A 19,841-nucleotide genomic window follows, 5' to 3' on the forward strand; every position below is an offset into this window, starting at 1 on the left:
TGAGTGCCCAACCTTTAAAGTACGATGCCATTCATTTTCCTTGTGCTAGAATCAATTCCAGATTCTTTACCAAACCCTCATTCAAAGAACATCACAGCTTGCCACCAAACCCCCTTCTTTAATTGCTACCTTTAAAAAAGCATGTGACTTTAGACTCTGTGCATCCAAACGTCTCCAGACAGCACTCAGGACTCCAGGACTCCAGGCTACAAGCTAGGTGTCTGACTGTCCTTCTCACCCATTTCTACAGACCTCTTAGCACACATTACACCAACAGCAAAGCCAAGAGCTTGCAAATGCCTTTGATATTTTGAGGGAAAATACCTTGAAGCTTCCTTTATCCAGATTTTCTGGGCACTCTTCCTTCCTTGTAGGCAGATCCTCAAACCCATAAAATCATAGACACTGCTACTGCATGGGACCTTAGTGACCCAAAACACAGAAGAGCCTCTACATTTTGCAGATGGAGAAACACAGTACACAGAGGTTAAGGGACTTGTTCAAGGTCACACACTTTCCTAGAGACAGCCCAGAGACTACCCAGGGTGATACTAAACGAACACATTTATGCCAAACCTGACTTCCAGGCTCCTGCTCTTTCTACCACCTTACACAGCCCATTCAGTCATATTTAGCTCTCTTCTCTTCCCTCTCCCTCCATATCCCCCTCTCTGACCCCATCCTTTGCCAAAGTCCCATAAAGGAACCTAGGGTAAGGCCATCTTCCTAGCCCCAATTGGAGTACATAAACTTGAGCTTAAAGGTGCAGAGTTGCAGGTGTACCCCCTTAAAATGGCCCCTGTTCTCAAAAACCTCTCCTCGGTAGTGTAGTCATGGAAGTGTCATTTTAGAAATGGAACACTGGCATTTACACCCAACCAGGTCCCTCTTTTGCTGTCTCTTTTCAGGGTGAAGCACCAGCAAATGCTCTTATTAGCCTCCCACCAACACCTAATGGCTTCATAAATAGAGAAGCCCTCCTCCTTTGGTAAATGCACCCCTTTGTGCACATGTATCAGTATGCAAGAAAAGAGAGAGAGAGGAAGAGAGGTGTCCAAACGCTCCCTTTGGCTCAGAGCTCTATTTTTTCTCCTCTGATTTTTTTTTTTTTTAGTTCATTTTCTATGGAAACGAGCCCACTTAAATTCCTCACTTATGCAAATACAAGCAAAATGATATTCATAAACCTCTCATTGGAGCGACGCCGCGGTAGCCTGGGCTCCCGACTAGAGATTCATGTCTGATTCACACAGCACACGTCCTTGTGGGGTGACTTTCCTAAACTTGCAGGACCTCGTAGCGTCCGTGGCTCCACCACTTCTCCACCTGCCCACCACCTGCCCCCCCGCCCCGCGGGGTCCCTTCGCCCAAGCTCCCGCCCCTTGCCTGACTGCTTTCCATCCCCGCGCTGGGGGAGGGGCTCCGGAGGGCTCCTACTGCCGCGGCGACCCAAGAGCCGAAAGAAAGAAAAACGCGCGGTGCTTACCAGGTGCGCGCCCGGAGCCTGGCGCCCCGAGCCAGCCGCTCCTCTCGGGCTCCCCGCGCTCGCGGAGCGGCCTGGGCTGCAGCTGGGGCGCTAGTGGCGACGATGGAGGCAGCGGCGGCAGCAGGCGGAGCGGCTCCGTCCGCGGCCCGCGGCGTTGGCGCTCGCGCTCTCGCGCCAGCGCGGGGAGCGCGTGCTGCGCTTAGGTAGATGCAGCTGGAAGCGCTGCGCCGGGCCGGCTCCTACTCCTGCAGCGCGCGGCGGGGGCGGGAGAGCGACCAAGCGCGCACACACTGGGTGACGAGGGTCTTGAAGGCTCGTAGTCGTGGGGTTCGAGCGAGGGTAGCCTCGGGCTCCCTCTGCAGCTCCTCGGCTTCCCTCCGGGAGCCGCGGAAGGAGAAGAGCTGTGCGGAGAGGCGTGGGTAGCGTGTCACTCAGAGAAGCTGGGGGAGCAGGTAGATAATAAGCTTCTCTCTGACGATGGCACTTAAACCCCTGACAGTGATTGGGAGAAGGGGCGTCACTGCTGGAGGGTAGAGAGAACCAGGAAATCAGGGAACCCCAAGATTATTCAGAGGTGTGAGTGGTTAGGCAGAACGGTCTCTTTAATGGCATTACTTATTAATTAAGCCATTTTGCATTTGTCTCCATTTCTTACAAACGAGTCTTTCTACGTCTATTAAAATTTCTTCCTCCGTAGCAATTACATATCTTTTTACTTCCTTAAATGACTTTGCATCTCTTCCCCCACTACCCCCATAACTGACCAAGATTGTAAAAAATGCTGAGGTTATCTTTAAATTCCAAAATCAGACTTCCTTTCTGCCTCTGAAAAGAGATTGGTATAAATTAATCGCATGACTTAATTTAAAGAAAAAGACATTGCACAATATAATTATTATTCTTTCTCATTATATTTCCCTAGCCATGTGCTTGCAGCAGTTGGGTGAAAGGTTAAAAGAGGAGGACATTGAAGTTAGGAGGTTGGTTATAATGTATTCGTTGCTAACGTAGGTTTCCCGCAAGACCCTTGAAAGCAAGGCAAGTTGTTCTTTGATAGCTTCAGGATTCAACAAGAAAAAGACATGCATCTAACACACCTCGTTGATCTTTACAATGGCATCTTTCTTCTCCCCGTTTTCATGTGTACTCTGATGGTGGCATTGTTCATTTTTGATATTCTTTGATTGCAATCCGCAAAGCAAGCTTTAGTACTTTGTAGAGGGGCCAGTAAAGCTCTGGTTGACCTTCCTGAGTAAGAAAGATGAGAAAGATGGTATAGATGAGAAAATACAAAGCTAGGAATATAAAGGGGAACTAATGACTAGATGATTCTGGAAATGTGATTAAGTCTGATGTGTAAAATGATTTGTTAGCCCAATTGACTGAGGCATTGGCGATAAAGACATGATCAGAGATTTGATCCTTGTGTGGACCACTTAGCTTTGAATGAGCGTGGAACACAATAAGTTCCCCATCTTTTTTCATCATTTGGAACTAGCTCAAAGCACACAAGAGCGGGCTGAGCCTATGTAAGAAGGGGTTCTCATAGTGGCTACTCAAGTCACTTAAATTCTTCAATTTCCTGCACATATTTCCGGCCTGGCTGTCTCCCAGGGTTATGGAGAGGATGAGATGCAAAAAGATATTTCAAAGCATGTCAGAAATGATAAAGCACTCCATAAATGTATTATATAGTTTATCAAGACATATCCATGTCCTATGCTCTAAAAGCTAGAATGCAAAGAATATTCCCCACGTTGAACAACAGTGATATTTTCAGGTGAGAAGGAAAACAATATTATATGATCTTAAATTGTTCAATGACATTTTACGATACAGCTTTACCTCATAATTGTAAAGTGCTGAATTAGGTAAAAATTAAAATTGAAAGGAGCATTGTTTTCAGTCCCAAAAGCAAATTCTGATTATAAATTGCTCAAGGGTAAGACTTTTGCCTTAGGATGAGCTATTAGTAATCAAAATATTTTAATTCTTATGTAGAATAGTAAAAAAGAGTGAAAAAGCTATTTATACTTACAATTAAGTTCAAAACTTGGAGTCTCCATTGATTCCTTTCATTTTCTCACACATGACAATCTGTCAGGAAATCCTGTTGGCTCTACCTTCAAAATATATCCAGAATCCTTCAACTTCTAACCACCTTCACAGATACCACGTTGAATCAAGCCACCATCATCTTTTATCTGGGTACAGCAGTAGCTTCCAAACTGGTCTTTCAGCTTCTTCACTTTTTCTCTACAGGCTAATATTCAACACAGCAGCCAGAGTGTTCTTTTTAAGAAGTTAGCTTAACTCAAAATCCTCCAGTAACTTTCCATGTCTCTCAGAGTCAAAGCCCAAGTCTTTACCATTACCCTACAGAATCCGTCCCCACTCCAGTACCTTTCTGACCTCATTTCCTAGTTATCATCCTCTTTGCTCATTCCACTCCAGCCACCAGGACTCCCTTGCTATTTCTTAAAACAAGCCTGACACGCTCCAACATAGTGGTCTTTGCATTAGCTGTTTCTTCTGCATGAAACGGTCTTTCTCAAGTAATCATTGTGCTAACTCCTCTCCTTCAAATCTTTGCTAAAATCTTACCTTCCTAATGAAGCCTTCCCAGACTAGCATATTTAATACTGTAAACTACTTTCCCTTCAATCTCAGCGCCCCTAATCCCTTTTACCCAGCTCTATTTTCCCCCATTATCTCTTAATACAGTGCAATGTACTATATAATGTACTCAATGTTATGATTGTTGTTTATTGTCTGTGTCTTCCCTTCCCTTCCATTAGAATGTAGACTCCTCAAGGAAGGAATCGTTGTTTATTTGTTTGTTTGACTGATGTATTCCAAACACTCAGAAGATAATTCTAACACCTAGAAGCCACTCAATAAGTATGTTTAAATGAATATTTATGAAAATAGAGGTATACGTGTTACATGCTGCCCTTCATTTTCCCAGCTGACATCACTGACAGTAAATCATGTTTGTAGGAGGTCTGCAATACTACTAAGTGACAGCACTTTTTTCCAGCGTGGGCACACTTTCCCACCTTTTGCATTCTGTTTTTGCATTTGTGCTTCCTCGACCTAACCAGCTCATGTTCTAGACTCCAAAGGGGTTATTACAATTCTAAAGGTCTTGCAACTATGTTTATCTGCAGCCACCAAATAACAGATTATAAGTGGCTTCCTAAAATAATTTATTTGAGGGAATTTTATTTTCATTCATTTAATGAACACTTATCAAGACTTTTTCTTTTCTTTTTCTTTTCAGTTACTATACAAGGGACTGTAATAGAATGATGAACCGAATAAGTAAATACTGTCTTAACTTTAGAAAACCTATAGTTATTAGGTATGTGCATATGAGCATTTATATGTTTATTGGTTTGTTCATGCCATTGATTAGGTATTTATTAAACTACTATGTGCCAGTCATAGCTAGATATTGGGGATGCAATGATGATTGAAATAGAATTAGTCCCTGTCCTCATGGAGCTTAAAGTCAAGTTAGGAACACACTAACTAACTAATTTGTCTTGCAACTTGTGGGTGGAAGGCAATGAAGAATTGGACAAGGTATGTTATAAAGAATAGTATGGCATGATGAGCGGCCTGGGTATCTTGTTTGTATAGAACATTAAAAAAAAAATTCTCTCTGAGGCCTTAATAACAGGTAAAGATCCATTAGAGGCAACTATGCAGAGAATGTTGTGTGTGTGCTTGTGTTTATGTGGGTTGGTGGTGGGGAGGTATGGTTGACCAGAGAGAAGGAAGAAAGGAAGGGTGTTTACAGGCATAGGGAACGACAATTGGAACTTCTGAGGCAATAGAACACTTGCCATGTTTTGAAAACCGAAAAGACATTGGTGTCAATGAAGTAGAGCTTGGACAATCTTCAGTATATCTCAGTTTGCTCAACTGCAAATGGAGCTTGTTATTTTATCTGAGTTTATTCAATACTTTTAATCTGCCTACTTTCTAAATGTGAAAGAACTATATAGAAAAGTCATTAGAAATATAAAATGAAAACCATGCAGAAAGAGGAGCTGACGAACACCCAATTGGTTTTAACTAATGTAGTATCTGTGGTCTACAGAAAATATTTAGTGGTGAGTTCACTAGCAAACAAAAAGAAAAGGGAAAATGTCTTAACTAATTATCATTATCTAATATAAGAAAAAGCGTCCATTATTAGAAAAAGAATTGTATTGTTCTTGCTGTCTCTAAATGCTAATATTATTACATAGACCCTTACATAAATGACCCTTAAAAACTCAATGCCTTCAGTGAAGATTTTACAGCAAAAATGAAAACCTTTTTCATGTTACATTATCTTATATAAAACTTCAATCTAAACTAAATTCCAGGCATAACATGGAAATTTAACTCAAAGAAGTTGTTACCCATAAGTCCAGTGTCACTTATGTCTCTATTCTCCAGGCAGGACAAATTTAGAATATCACCCTGGGAATTTTTTAGTTTGTCTTGATACTGCGTTAAAATACAATAATAAAAGAGCTTTTTTTCTCTTAATACTTGGGAAACTACTTCAGTCAGTTTTCCAGGATAAAGCCCTTGTCCAACCAGTGCATACGCATGGCAAACACAGATCCTCATTTTCACTCTATGATCCTTGGCCGTGCTTAACTGTCATTACAATAGGCAAAGCACTTCCCTGATAGCCCAGAATGACTAGCCAGATCCACTGAGATTTTGAGCCCCAACCCGAAGGGTGTATCATAGTGCCTTACTGGATTTCAAGCCTAACAGATGGGCATTTGAAAACTAGTTCTGGCTCTTACTTGACTAGGGGACTTGGCCAATCTATTGAGTCTCAAAACCTAATTTCCTTACCTGAAAATGGAAAGTATAATTTTAAAAATGCCTATTTCTCTTGGTTATATATAAACACTGTCAGCTAAAGCAGTGTTACAGAGATCTCAGGTGAATCATGGTTCTTTTTTCTCAGGTGAATCATGGTTTCTTTTCTCTTACATTCCCTCACAATCTGGTTCTGTTGTTCCCGTACTACGTGGAGGCAAGAATTTTGATAATGGTGTTGGATTATTAGGGTCATAAATAGCAAAAGTAAATTCCTCTCAATTTTGTTTTCAAATTGGCCAGAAATGTCTTATTTTCCTTCTCTAAAACATAAGGAATAGTATCTATGTAGTGGGTTTGCTGCTAAGATAAGCGATAATGGATGTGAAGCAATTGTCTAGCCCCTGAAATGTGGCAGGTGCATGATATTTGGTGATGATAATGATGCGAATGAGGATTAGTTTATTTAAATTTCCAGCTATTTACATCAATACATTAGACTGGACAAGGCACTCGACATGTAGCTTGGGACTTGAGGTCTATTCTCTGAGACACTTGGGAATTTGAAAAACACCTTCCAGTCTACTAGAGTTCATCTCTTTGTTAACGCATATAAATTGCAGGGCAAAGTCTCGTGGTATTCTTAGTCAATACTTTTGGCAAAGGCAGTGATGTTTTTCATCTACAATTAAAAATAGATTAAACTTAATGGCAGCAACATTGTTTTGCATTTAAATGACCAAGTAAGGTTATACAGAGGATTTTATTCTTCAAAACAGAGCCTTGGAATCATTGCTTAATAGAATCCTTGGAAACTTCACACTGTATACATGAGACAATTATGCTCTCAATGGTATACACACAGCTGTTGCATCTATTCATATGTTTAATTATAAAGAATCTTAATCACCTGAAACCCAACACTATACCTAACATTCACTGTAGTGATTTAGATTTCTGTTGTTTTCAATGTTTCATTTTCTTAGAAGTAGCTTATTGAGCTAAAGTAAATGATTTAAAGTTAGGTAGTAATCATGGCAATGACAGAAACTTGATAATTGATGTTTACAATGAAAGTAAATTATGTTACTAAAAATTTGTTTAGTAATATTACAAAATTAAAATTATGTTACTAAATATTCATTTTTTACATTTCTTTACGATTTAGCAGGGATGTTGAGCTGTGCTAGACACATGGATCCATCAAGAATCCTGACTGATGAACCAAGAGCACGTGCTACAGTTGAAGTAATACAGCATTCAATTCTGTTCCTTAACCTAATTATCTGTAAAACGGGGAAAATCCTAGTTCCATAAGTTAATTGTGAAGACTAAATAAGTTACACTTGTAAAGCACAGAGCTTGGTACACAGTAAGCATTTGAAACACTGTTAGTTATAATTATTATAGATGAGAAGCAGTATACTACATAAGAGCATGCTCTCTGAAGCCAATCAACGTGGATTTGACGCTTGTATTGCTTACCAGGTGTGTGTGAACCAATTAGTTAACCTTTCTGTGCCTTAGTTTCCTTATTTATAAGTAAACAGAGGGCAATGGCAACTACTTCATAAGGTCTTTGTTAGTATTAAAGGAGTTAAGTACTGTTAAGTCTTTAGAGCAGGGCTTTGCACACAGTTATCATGCAATATTAGCTATTATTAGCATATAATAATTTAGTAAGTACTTTAGATCCAGTCATCATTCAACTGAAAAAGCTTCCTATAATTATATTGCAATTTGTAATCCAAGGAACTATGAAACACTGGGCTTTCTAAATTTTGTATTAGAATGGGTATCTTCAGGACACTCAGAAAGAATAGAAGGTCTTACTAATCCAATTTTTTTTTATAAACTGCTGTGTACGCTCATTTCTACAATGCCCATGGGATAGAGTTCAAATTCTGAAGCACAGCACCTGGGTCTCCTCCTTGTTTGGCCCCATCCTCTTTTTTTAATCTCTTCATAACTGGCTTGTCGTTCCCTAGCACAGTATGTATTTTTATCATGACTTTGTAAAAAATATTTTTAAAAGGCTCTAATTTTTATCCTCCTCTTTTCCTAATGAATGCATACCAATGCTTCAAAATCAGCTCCAATGAAACACTGCCTGATCCTCTTGAAGGACTACTCACCATTTCTTTGTGCTACCATACAACTTTGCTTTAAAGCCCTAGCATAACATATATAATATTAAATCATAATTACTCACTTAGGTCCCCACCTTCTCTGATAAAATGCAAACATTTTGGGGGTAGGCACCATATATTTAAACATTCCCTATACCTAGAATTGTGCCTGGCATGCAGTGGTTACCAGACATATAGTTAATGAATAAATTAATGAATACATTCTATCAATCAATCCAGATTCTCATAAGCTAGATTCTAAAGTAAGTTAAAATGAGTTCAGATCTGTAGACTTTCTAGTTTAGGGGTTCTGAACTTTGGATAAACATTAGAATCATCTCTAGCTTTAAAAAAAAAAAAAAAAAAATCACTGACTTAATTGGTATCAGGTGGAGAGCCAGGGAATTAGATTTTTAGAGAGCTTCACAGATGATTCTAATGTGCAGCTAATATTCAGAACAACTGCCAGTCTAGTTAAACCCTTTGCCTTTATTTTAAACTAACTTGGCATAAATTATATCAAATAAGAGTGTAGGTGCCATGTTATTAAGCAAAGCATAATTTGACCACAAGAAAATAAAATGACTTTTATGAGATCAATGCCCTTTTAGCTTCTTTGGAGTATTGGAATCTTTTAAAATGAACTCCCACATTTCACATTTATAAACACTTTAAAGGCATACTTTAAATCAGAAACACACATATCATCTCCAAATATTCCTTATATCAATCGTGGGAAGTAGATGGTAAAACCCAGAGAGGTGAAGTAGTTTCGCCCTATCACACAAGTTTAAAATAGCAACTCTAAAAAGTAAAATAACATCCTGAAACCCAAAACATGCTATTTCCATTATCTTATGCTGCCTTTTATCCCTGTAAACACCACTACCTTTTGACACATAAATTGTATATATTTTAAATATTGACGTACTAAGTTCCTGCATTCTAGAATAAAATAGGTTTAGTATAAAATCTCAACTAAATAGGTATCATTTCATTTCTGGGAAAGTGAAAGAAAACAAAATAAAGTCATATTAACAATACATTTTATGAAAATATGTTCAGGAATAACAGTGTTCAAAATATTGCAGGATCATTGATTCAATGTCCTAAGTAAAAACAAAAAATGAAGAAAAATATTCTTATTGTCCAGTAACTTGAAATAAAGTAGCTTTTATTTTATTTTTTTTGCATTTTATTTTCAACTTCTTAAAATTATACATGTGTGTGTTTGTGTGTGTGTGTGTGTGTGTATTTTGATGTATCTGTAGACTTCTTAAGCAAATATTAACTGAGCAGCTGTTACATATCAGTTCTTGCACGAAGTACAGAGGTTACAAAGTGCAATAACCTCAACATTCTGAAAGTCTAGTTACATTTATATTGTACATGTATGTAAATTGTATTTTGATTGTTTTACTTGAGATTGTTTTCTAAACAATTTCCTGTATTTATAAATATGCTGACTGATGATTATTTTTCACTACATATTATTTTTTATTCATATGTAATTATATAAGAAGATCCTCAAAAAACAAAGTTGAACATTTTAAAAAAATTTACGAGTTCACTCTGAGCTAGCTAGAATATTCACTAGGTCAGAATATTTAAGTGATATATTTTCCAAGTATTGCTCTCATTTTAGATTTTAATATGTTGTACTACTTTCCACAGTTTTCTCTCATCTTCTTTCTTTTCACATGTCCCACCATAGGTCATTAATCAAAAAATGAAGAAGATGAAGAAGAAAAGAAGAAACAGATGGAGGAGGAGGGGAAAGAACAGAAAAAAGAATGAATGAAGAAAGAAAAGAAAGGAAGAAAGGAAGAAGAGGAGGGAGGAAGAAAGGAAGAAGGGGAAGGAGGAAGGGAGGAAGAGTGATATAGGGAGAGAAGAAAAAAGGAAGGGAGAAAGAGAGAGGGAAGGAGAAATAAAAAGAGAAAGAAAATAGCACAGAGTAGAATTTCACACACACACACAAAAATCAAATTCCAAGACTGTGTAATCTAAAATAAATCACACAGTTTATGAAGAATTTATCCTCAAATAAGGGTTAAAATCTATGTCAGCATTCCAAATTTAAGACTCAGAGTCTCAGCTCAAGACCTGTCTTCTGATCTCTTGATGTTCCATGGACTCATGTCTGGTTTCCATGGTGACTATTTTCATGAGTCTTTTAAACAATAAGAAAAATCTATCTTCTCTCATCACTTATTTTCAGAATCTTAGAATTAAAATCTTTCTTCCCTTCTTGGCATCCCAAAGAAGATTGTCTTTAACTTAAATGCCCTTAACTTAGGTAATACATTATCATCTCATTAAAAAAAAAAAAGGTGTGAGAAGGAGAAGTAAACAAGAGGTAAGGAGCTCTACAAGTTAAATTTTTAGTTAAATAGACAGTAGACAGATAGAGTAGAGTAGCCTTGTGTTTCTTTCTCTCATGAAGTGCATTTAAGCTTAGATGTCCTTCTTCCACAGAAACATAGGAAGTACAGTAAAGAGCCAGTGAGGAAACAGAACTATATTGAGGGCATAAGCTGTGCTTCAGGAGGATAAAGTTAATAACCTATAATCAACTTTTTAATTTAAAACATTGTGAATATGGCTCTCCTGCATCAAATAATATGCAAAATACAATTAAGAAAGTCCCCTAGAAACTTTGGTATTTTCTACTATAAACATGTTCTATCTAAATTTAAGATCTCAATTTTTTTTGGATTCATAATAGTTCAATATTTTAATCTGATGTTTTTAATTTAATAATTCTGTATATTTTATTATAAAGAATCAATTACCAATTGAAAACTGGTAAATAATACATTGAATTTAGATGTGAATAATAGGAAAAACTAAAGGCTTTCTTATGTAACCTTGGTATCCCCACCTCAATCATATCACTTGACCACTTTCCTACTCTGAAGTACTTAGTGGACCTCCTATTTTGTTCCCAAAGTTCCACAAATTTTTATAATCACAGAATTCCACAATATAGCTATTAACTGTTTATTGTTTGGATCATCTGATGTTATTTCTATGAACATATGGCTAATTTTAGTTCTATGAATGCTCATTTTCTTCTCACTCTTATGCCACCATGTTTGGTTACGACTTTGCTTAGGTTAGGACTGGCACATTTTAGCAGCTTAACAAATCTTTACTGAAATGAATACATGTATTGATTTTCATTGACTTTGATAAATGATGAATTCATGAAGAAACTGAAATTAATACCTATTAATACTATGGTTAAAAAACAGACCCTGTAATATAAAATCTATAGCTATATGAAAGAAAATTTTGGCACAGTGTTTTTTCAGTGAATGGACTTAAACCCAATGTGTGATACATCTTGAATTGTTTAACAGACCCGTAACATTAGTGTTTCTACAGGCTACTTTATGGTGCACTAAGCCCAGTGTTCTAAAACCCAATGTATGTGAAAGCCTATCTGTCTGCCTGTAAAGACTTGTTCCCATGTTTTATATACTTATATGTCCCAGAATACAGTATTCGATAATAAGATTCATGTAATTTATAAAATTCCCATCGCTACTGATTAAATTATATCCTTTATTATTAAATAATATTTAAAAACAGAATTATAGGCTCTTCAGATTTTAAGACATTTTTAAAGTAGAGTTGCTAAACAAAATACAGGAAGCTGAGTTAAATTTGAATTTCAGATTAATAAATCATTTTTTTTCATCTAAGTATGTCCCAAATATTTCATGGGACACAAGCTACATTTTTTTTCTGAAATTCAAATTTAATCAGGTGTCCTATATTTTTATTTAATAAATCTGGCAATTTTAATTTTAAGCCATATATTCAAACTACCCTTTGTTCTGGGAATCTCACAGTCTAGTAGGCAACATGAGGGAGAAAACAGGGACAATGTGGTCAGATGAGCGCCAGGATAGAACAATGTAAAGTTGCTACCCAAAGGCATCCAGGAGAACAAATGTAAGATGTTGTGATCAAATGTCAGAAAGCTACTGTTACACATAATTACTTATACTAAAAGTTAAATACATAAAACTGGGAAGCAAAAGCAGTATCACAAAAGAGGATCATGACAAAATCCTTTCAGGGGTTTTGAAACAGCCCATTCTCATCCTTAAAGTGCCTCATGGACCTTTGGTTCATGATATCAAAGTAATCCTGCAGAAATTACTTACAGTGGATATCAAAGAGGCACACCAAGTAGCAACACCTAGACTAATACAACATATCCATTGAGGAATTTTTAAAAATGCATGAAAGCATCAGTTATGAAGCCTCTGGCACTTTCTATGAAAATTTGGAAACAATTTTGACGAAAGTTGCTTTAATAATATCTGAGTGCTTGGGAACAGCAACCAGGCTTTATTCCTCTCAATGTTTCTAACATAGTACAGTGACTTACACTGAGCAATCAAAAAGTATTTTTAGAATAAATGAATGAATACCTCTTCTAGTTATTCTGCTTATCCTCTCTGCTTTGTCTCTTTCTTGATTCCTTTCTTATGCTAACTGGGATTCTCAGCCAAGATGCAAACTCATGGATACTACGGAAAATGACCACATTGTAGATCTTGCTTCAAGGAGTAAATACAACTAGACTCTCTATCCACAATGACCAAAGAAGGGTGGCAAAGCTGTACTGGGTTTGGGTGTGCATCACCATCTAGAGGCAAGCAGTCTGATATATACACAAGGACGTGGAAGTGGCTGATGATCCTTGAAGTCAGGTAGATGGACACATTTTAGTTCCAGTTGATCTGCTACGGCTCTAAGAGAAGCAAACATCCTGTATGCCTCCAGTGGAAATTATCAGGCCAAGGTCATACAATTTTCATTGTAAGACAAGTGTGCTGAGGTTCAGAAGATTCAACCCTAGGAAGAAACTTCAGTGTGGATACTATACGGTTAATATGACATAAAGGTGGAGGGAAAGAGTGCCATCCAGGGATACTGGACACTGGGACAGGTTTATTCCAGGATGAAGTAAGAGGCCCCCAAAGAATCAAATGATTAATGTACACACTCATATAATACTCAAAATAAAACAAGTAACTACCTTGTTACTTGTTAAAACAGGGCAAAAAGTCCTACATTGTTCTTATTTATCCCCATGATGTCTGCCTCAATATTTATTTTCAAATAGCAAGTATAAAACATAAAATCATTTTATACTACAAAGCTACAGTAATCAAAACAGCATGGTATTGGCATAAAAACAGACATATAGATCAATGGAACAGACTAGAGAGCCCAGAAATAAACACACACACCTACAGTCAATTAATCTTCAGCAAATGAGGCAAGAATATACAATGGAGAAAAGAATCCATGTAAATCAATGAAGTTAGAACACACCCTCATACCATACACAAAAATAAACTCAAAATGGCTTAAAGAGTACCACACTAAGTGCAGTAAGTCAGACAGAGAAAGACAAATATTATATGATAGCATTTACATGTGGAATCTAAAAAAGAGTACAAATGAATTTATTTACAAAGCAGAAACAGACTCACAGACATAGAAGACAAACTTATGGTTATCAAAGGGACGGGCAGGGGAGGGATAAATTAGGAGTATGGGATTAACAGATACACACTACCATATATAAATCAGGTAAACAACAAGGCTTTACTGTATAGCACAGGGAACTATATTCAATATCTTGTAATAATCTGTAATAGAAATGAATATTAAAAATTATATATGTATATATCTGAATCACTTTGCTGCATACCTGAAACTAACACAATTTTGAAAATCAAATATACTTCAATGACATAAATAAATATATAAAATATAAAATTTACTTTCTTTTAATTTTTACGTGAAATAGGAATCTTACTTTTATTATATTTTCTTAATGTACTTTGTTTTAAACTAATTGGTTATTGTAAATTAACTTTCAGCTTAATACATTCTCTTATCCTTTGTAAATACCTTTATTTGGCTTTAAAAATTTCTGGAAAAATTATTTGTTTTTATAGTAAACAATAATATGATCTATAGAGAATAAGAGATTTATATCCTTTCTAATTTGTATGACTCTTTTTCCTTCCTTTGTCCAACTGCATTGTCCAATAACTCACAAATGATGCTACAAAATAGTGGCAATAAAGGGTAGCCTTATTTTGTTTATGGTTTTAATGAGAAAACTGTTTTCTAATAAACATGGTACATCTCTATCTATTGCTACTTTATCAAAAACAGATGGTTAATTCTGATAATTTTTATAACATTTTTGGAGATTATTTGTGATTTGTCACTCTTGGTAAAATTAGGTAACAGGTTACCCAACAATAAAACATTCTTTCCTTCTGGACTAGGTTTCATTTGGTAATTGTTTATTATACTTTAATTATTCTGTTAGATTCTATTTATTAATCTTTTTTTTTTTTTTTTTTTTTTTTTGCGGTACACGGGCCTCTCACTGTTGTGGCCTCTCCTGTTGTGGAGCACAGGCTCCGGACGCGCAGGCTCAGCGGCCATGGCTCACGGGCCCAGCCGCTCCACGGCATGTGGGATCTTCCCGGACCGGGGCACGAACCCCTGTCCCCTGCATCGGCAGGCAGACTCTCAACCACTGTGCCACCAGGGAAGCCCCTTATTAATCTTTTATTTAAAATTTTTGTATCAATACCATATTGTATTTGATCAAACACTTTAAACTATTATAGTATCAACTATATAATCATTTTTATATTGTGATAAATGCACATAAAATGTATTATTTTAACCACTTTAAAATTCATTGGCATTAAGTATATTCCCATTTTTGTGCTATACAATCACTTTAATCCTACTACTCCTAATTTTGATGTAGTCCTTGAAATTATCTATTGCTAATTTAAAAAAAATTTATGTGGATGTTTTTCTTCTTTCCTTTTTGTTTCCTTTCTTTTCTTTTCATTAACTTTGACCCTTTAAACTTATGAATCATTCCTAAATTCTCGTATTTGTACATCGAAGTAACCAGAAGAGTGGAAAAGAATGTCACAAATATAGCATATGTCCTTTGCCTAGAATTTTATCCTTTTCATGTCTCTTACACATTTATTTTCTTATTTGAATCTCAAAACAGTCCCTGAAGTACATGTGGGATGCCTGTTATAAACAGTGGTTCATTGTTGTACATGTGATGTAACTGATTGCAGTGCATATGGTCATATTTGGATAATGTGCAATAAAAACAAACCTTTTCTTAACTAGTTGCTTTAAAAAAACTGAATTTATCGACTTAACTTGAAGACAAACATAGCACAGCCATAAGTGCTGCACTAACATGGACATTGCTATGTTCCTAAAATTCCTTTATATTCACTAGAAATAGACTAAATATATAATTACATGTAGTGTTTCGTTGAAAGTTCTTTGGAAAGAATCAGGAATTTAGAATTCTTACATTATGTTCCTGCACAGCATTCTACTTTTCATCCTTGAGTCACCTTTTTAATTTAAAAACTATCTGATGTCCCAGATATGTTTACCCAATAAAAACAATGTAAATGACAGTAAATAATTAAAATAATATTTAGGGATTTGGTGAATCATATTGAAGTCAGGCAAAATAATTACTGACTTGGGCCTATTCATCCTTCAGGTCTCAGCTTAAAGTACTACTTCAACAGGGAAACCATTCATAACTCTTCAGGCCAGGCGAGGCCCCTGTGTTATGTACTCCTGTATACTCTATTCATTACTTTTAAAAGGCTTTTTACAATAGAAACTGAATAAGCTTTGTATTGTTATTTATTTATTTGCGACTCATACAAATAGTGTGATTCTGGTTAATACATGATGATATATATTATATATTATTATATAGTATACTATTAGCTTTACATATTATTAGTATATCATTAATGTTCCAGAATCTAGTACGGAAATTAAATAAGTGAAGTATCCATCATCCACAAAGTCCTGGACTGAGGCAGTGGTAAGAGACAAGTCACACAGACACAGTTTTTACCGTGTAGTATTCGTGATCAGGGATGCAGGGGACATTCCTGTGAAGTAGATTCAATAACCACTCAATAAACTTTCATTACACATTTACTCTGAACAACACTTCCACCTCAGTACTGTGAAACATGCAGAAGCATCCAAATGGTACAGAGATATAAATTACAGATCCAATTAATACACCAGAGTGATATGATATTTTTTGGAAAATACTTTTACCTTCTGAAGGAGCAAGGAAATGTGATTTGGAAAGGACAGAGTGATCATGGTATGTGTGCAAGCGAGGAAATAACAGGTTCTTTGAGGCAGATGGAAAGGGTATTGGTTTGGCTGGCTCAGTCTCCCCAGTAGGAAAAATGAGAAATGGGGTTAGCCAGCTTTGTTCCTTCAACAATACGTGTCATTTCTAACAAGAATGGAGAAGGAGCTCTAGAGAATTTAAATATAAACGAAGAAAACTGATTTTATTATATACATAATATATATCAGATATAACACAAACACACATAAACTGTCTTAAAATCTGGGGAATGAGCATATTATATAATCTCTCAAGGGTTCCTTTGCTTCTCAGAACCTTTGAGTAATGGGAAACCTAGACTTGAGAAGCTATCATCAAAGTTTTCAGGCTTTGTCTAGCTTTACCAGATCAATCAATTATAACTATAAGCATAGTTCCTGGAAGCAGCGTTTTTTGTTTTGTTTTGTTTTTGTTTTTGTTTTTTTCGGTACGCGGGCCTCTCACTGTTGTGGCCTCTCCCGTTGTGGACAACAGGCTCTGGACATGCAGGCTCAGTGGCCATGGCTCACGGGCCCAGCCGCTCCACGGCATGTGGGATCTTCCCGGACCGGGGCACGAACCTGTGTCCCCTGCATCGGCAGGCGGATTCTCAACCACTGTGCCACCAGGGGAGCCCAACAGGGTTTTTTTAATATAATCTAAAAGGTGACCATGGGGAGTAATGATAGGCCCCACAGATGACAGAGGATGTGTAATGGGGGCTTCCTATAGCCTCATGCTTTAAAATCTAGCAGGTGATGCTTTGTAGTGTTTTCCACAAGTATGCTTGTCAGGCTAGCTAAAATATAAAACAGACCTATAAATGGCTCAAACAACAATAACAAAGTGTCCAGAAAATTAAATCCACAACTATATAATACAAAACTACTATATACATGACTCCATGCTGACCAGTGTGTTTGTGGGTTAGAGAAAGATTGGGTTGGCATACAGGGTATAAAGAAAAAGAGAGAGAGAAAAATAAAAAAAGGAAAGAAAAGTTTCTTCCTTCTAGAATCTCCTAATCTAAGGCCTAGGAAAACCTTTCTTGGGTCTCAAGAATTCCTATCTCAAAGTGACTTTTGCAAAACTAAGGAATTAGAGAATAGTAACAAGGGAGAAAAAGGAAGCTCTCTAAACTTGCTGAGAAAAATACTGTTTTCATTGTACTATGTAGGAATGTTATAGTGCTGGTGTCATATGTTACTAGCATCATAACTTCTACCCTATGAGATTTGAACTGTAACTTTTCCTATCTAACAATGTCATTGCTCTGAAAAAAAAAACAAGAACCCATAGACAAGTGAATTATCATTAGCATGACCAAGCCCAGCTCCTGTAACAGATAAGTCCTTAAACCTCAAAAAGACTTACCGGTTGCTCACGTTAGCAGGGACAGCAAAGCAGTTGGGGATTGAGGTGCAGGAAATGGTGTCTTTTCTGCTGAATATTAATATAGGACCCAAGTAAATTCCATCTTGTAACACTTATTTTTAATACATAATTCCCAATTATCTAGGGAGTGGGGTGGTATCAATTCTACCCACATTCTTGTCACCAGAGTTAAGTCAAATGGACCAACTTAATTATAAGGGAAGTTGGAAGAACATAATCTTCCTTTATACCCAGGAGGAAAATGAAATGAGTGGTAGAACACCTGGCAGGGAAACTTTATCATCTAACCCACAAGAGAAGTGAAGGATCTAAGAGGCAATAACTAAACAAACAAACAAACAACAACAACAACAAATAAGGTACATACCTTAACTTCTTTCCTATGTCCGTTCTTGATATATTTTTCAAAACGCTGTCTTGACCCCATTTTCAGGTCCTGAGGAGAGGCCAGTCAGTTCCGCTTCAGTAGACAACTAAGTCCACACTCCCAACCTGCTCCCATATCAAGTTCTCATAATCCTGGCCACTATACACTTGTCCTAATTGTCCCAAGACCAGATACCAGTCAACCAGGGGCAGCTCCTGTGTCCTAAAGCCTGCTGAAATTATTCAAAGTAGCTAATCCTAAACTTGCTTACCCATGGAAACCACAACAAAGACACTATCCACAACTCCCCTCTTTCCTTTTGCCTCATGACCAACTCTGGGGCTTCCCCTGAATGGCACTGTGCGTCATGCTGTGTTCTTCCCAGGGAACTGTGAGTAACAAAGTGGTAAAACTCTTTCCGGTTTCTCTCTCTTGATCTGTGGCTAACCTCACCATACCTCACCCAAGGTAATATGGTTAAAACACTGTTAAAAGGGTATATAAATGTTTGGTCCATTTTCAGCAAAAGCATATTCAGTTTCAGAGCCCAATCCACTGACACCTCTCAGAGCATCTTATTTGGCAATATAGCACTAATAGTATTGGATCCAAATGGACAAGGGAAACAAACATTTTCATCTATTATCCAAGGGAGAGAGCTGGAAACGTTGAACCAGTTGAATGTCTCTGTCCAAGCCAGTCCTTAAATGATAACACGTGCAATTTCATCAGCCTATAGCAGGATTGCACTCATCTCTGGAAAACATAGAGGAAAATATGTTTTTAACGACAAGAACGTTTATGTTTTGATAGTTTGAAAAATACATCAAGAAGACTTCCCTGAAGTTTGTTGTAAGCTATTCCCTCTAAAATATGTGAGTATAAGTGTATCAAAGTAAGAAAATCTAATGCAAACTAAATGAAATAATTTTGCAGTTTATGAAACTAGCTGAAGGCTGGGTGCCAGTTCATTGAATAGCTTCATTCATGTCTTATTTCAGTGCATTCTTTTCTGAGTTTTATTTTTGAAGTGACTTAAGATGAGGGAAGAAAAAAGGGGACAGGATATGGTTCTGCGCTAGGGTTTGCCATGAACCTGTTCTGTAGCAATTGTGTTTCTGAGGCATCTGTATGACCGCAGGGAGGTTTCAGGTTTGAAATAATAACACCATGAATTACTGTGAAATATACTTATTGTATTATTAACCTAGCTCTAAAGAAATATCTCTGGTGGGAAAGTACTACTAAAATAATTTATAATTTTGATTTGTGTGCTACTCACAGCCTGGAGTATTAGGTAGTACTGACTCCTCGGTCTACTAGATAAGCCATACCTGATTTGTCTAGCGCCTTTGTCTCAAATATTATTTAGCTACTTTTGCTTTT

At 36.9% G+C, this 19,841-nt stretch overlaps 1 protein-coding gene across 2 annotated transcripts in view; it reads right to left on the minus strand.

The window, feature by feature from the left end:
* The window catches only part of GRM5 (glutamate metabotropic receptor 5), a 555,933-nt gene extending 554,236 nt beyond the window's left edge, over nt 1–1,697 (minus strand). For both annotated transcript variants that reach the window (XM_049713432.1, XM_049713430.1), the window contains exon 1: nt 1,487–1,697. The gene's annotated coding sequence lies outside the window, so the exon portion shown is untranslated. The remainder of the gene's footprint in view (nt 1–1,486) is intronic.
* Nucleotides 1,698–19,841: the final 18,144 nt, after the last annotated feature.

This window comes from Orcinus orca, chromosome 8 (assembly GCF_937001465.1).
Source record: "Orcinus orca chromosome 8, mOrcOrc1.1, whole genome shotgun sequence".
Taxonomy (NCBI): domain Eukaryota; kingdom Metazoa; phylum Chordata; class Mammalia; order Artiodactyla; family Delphinidae; genus Orcinus; species Orcinus orca.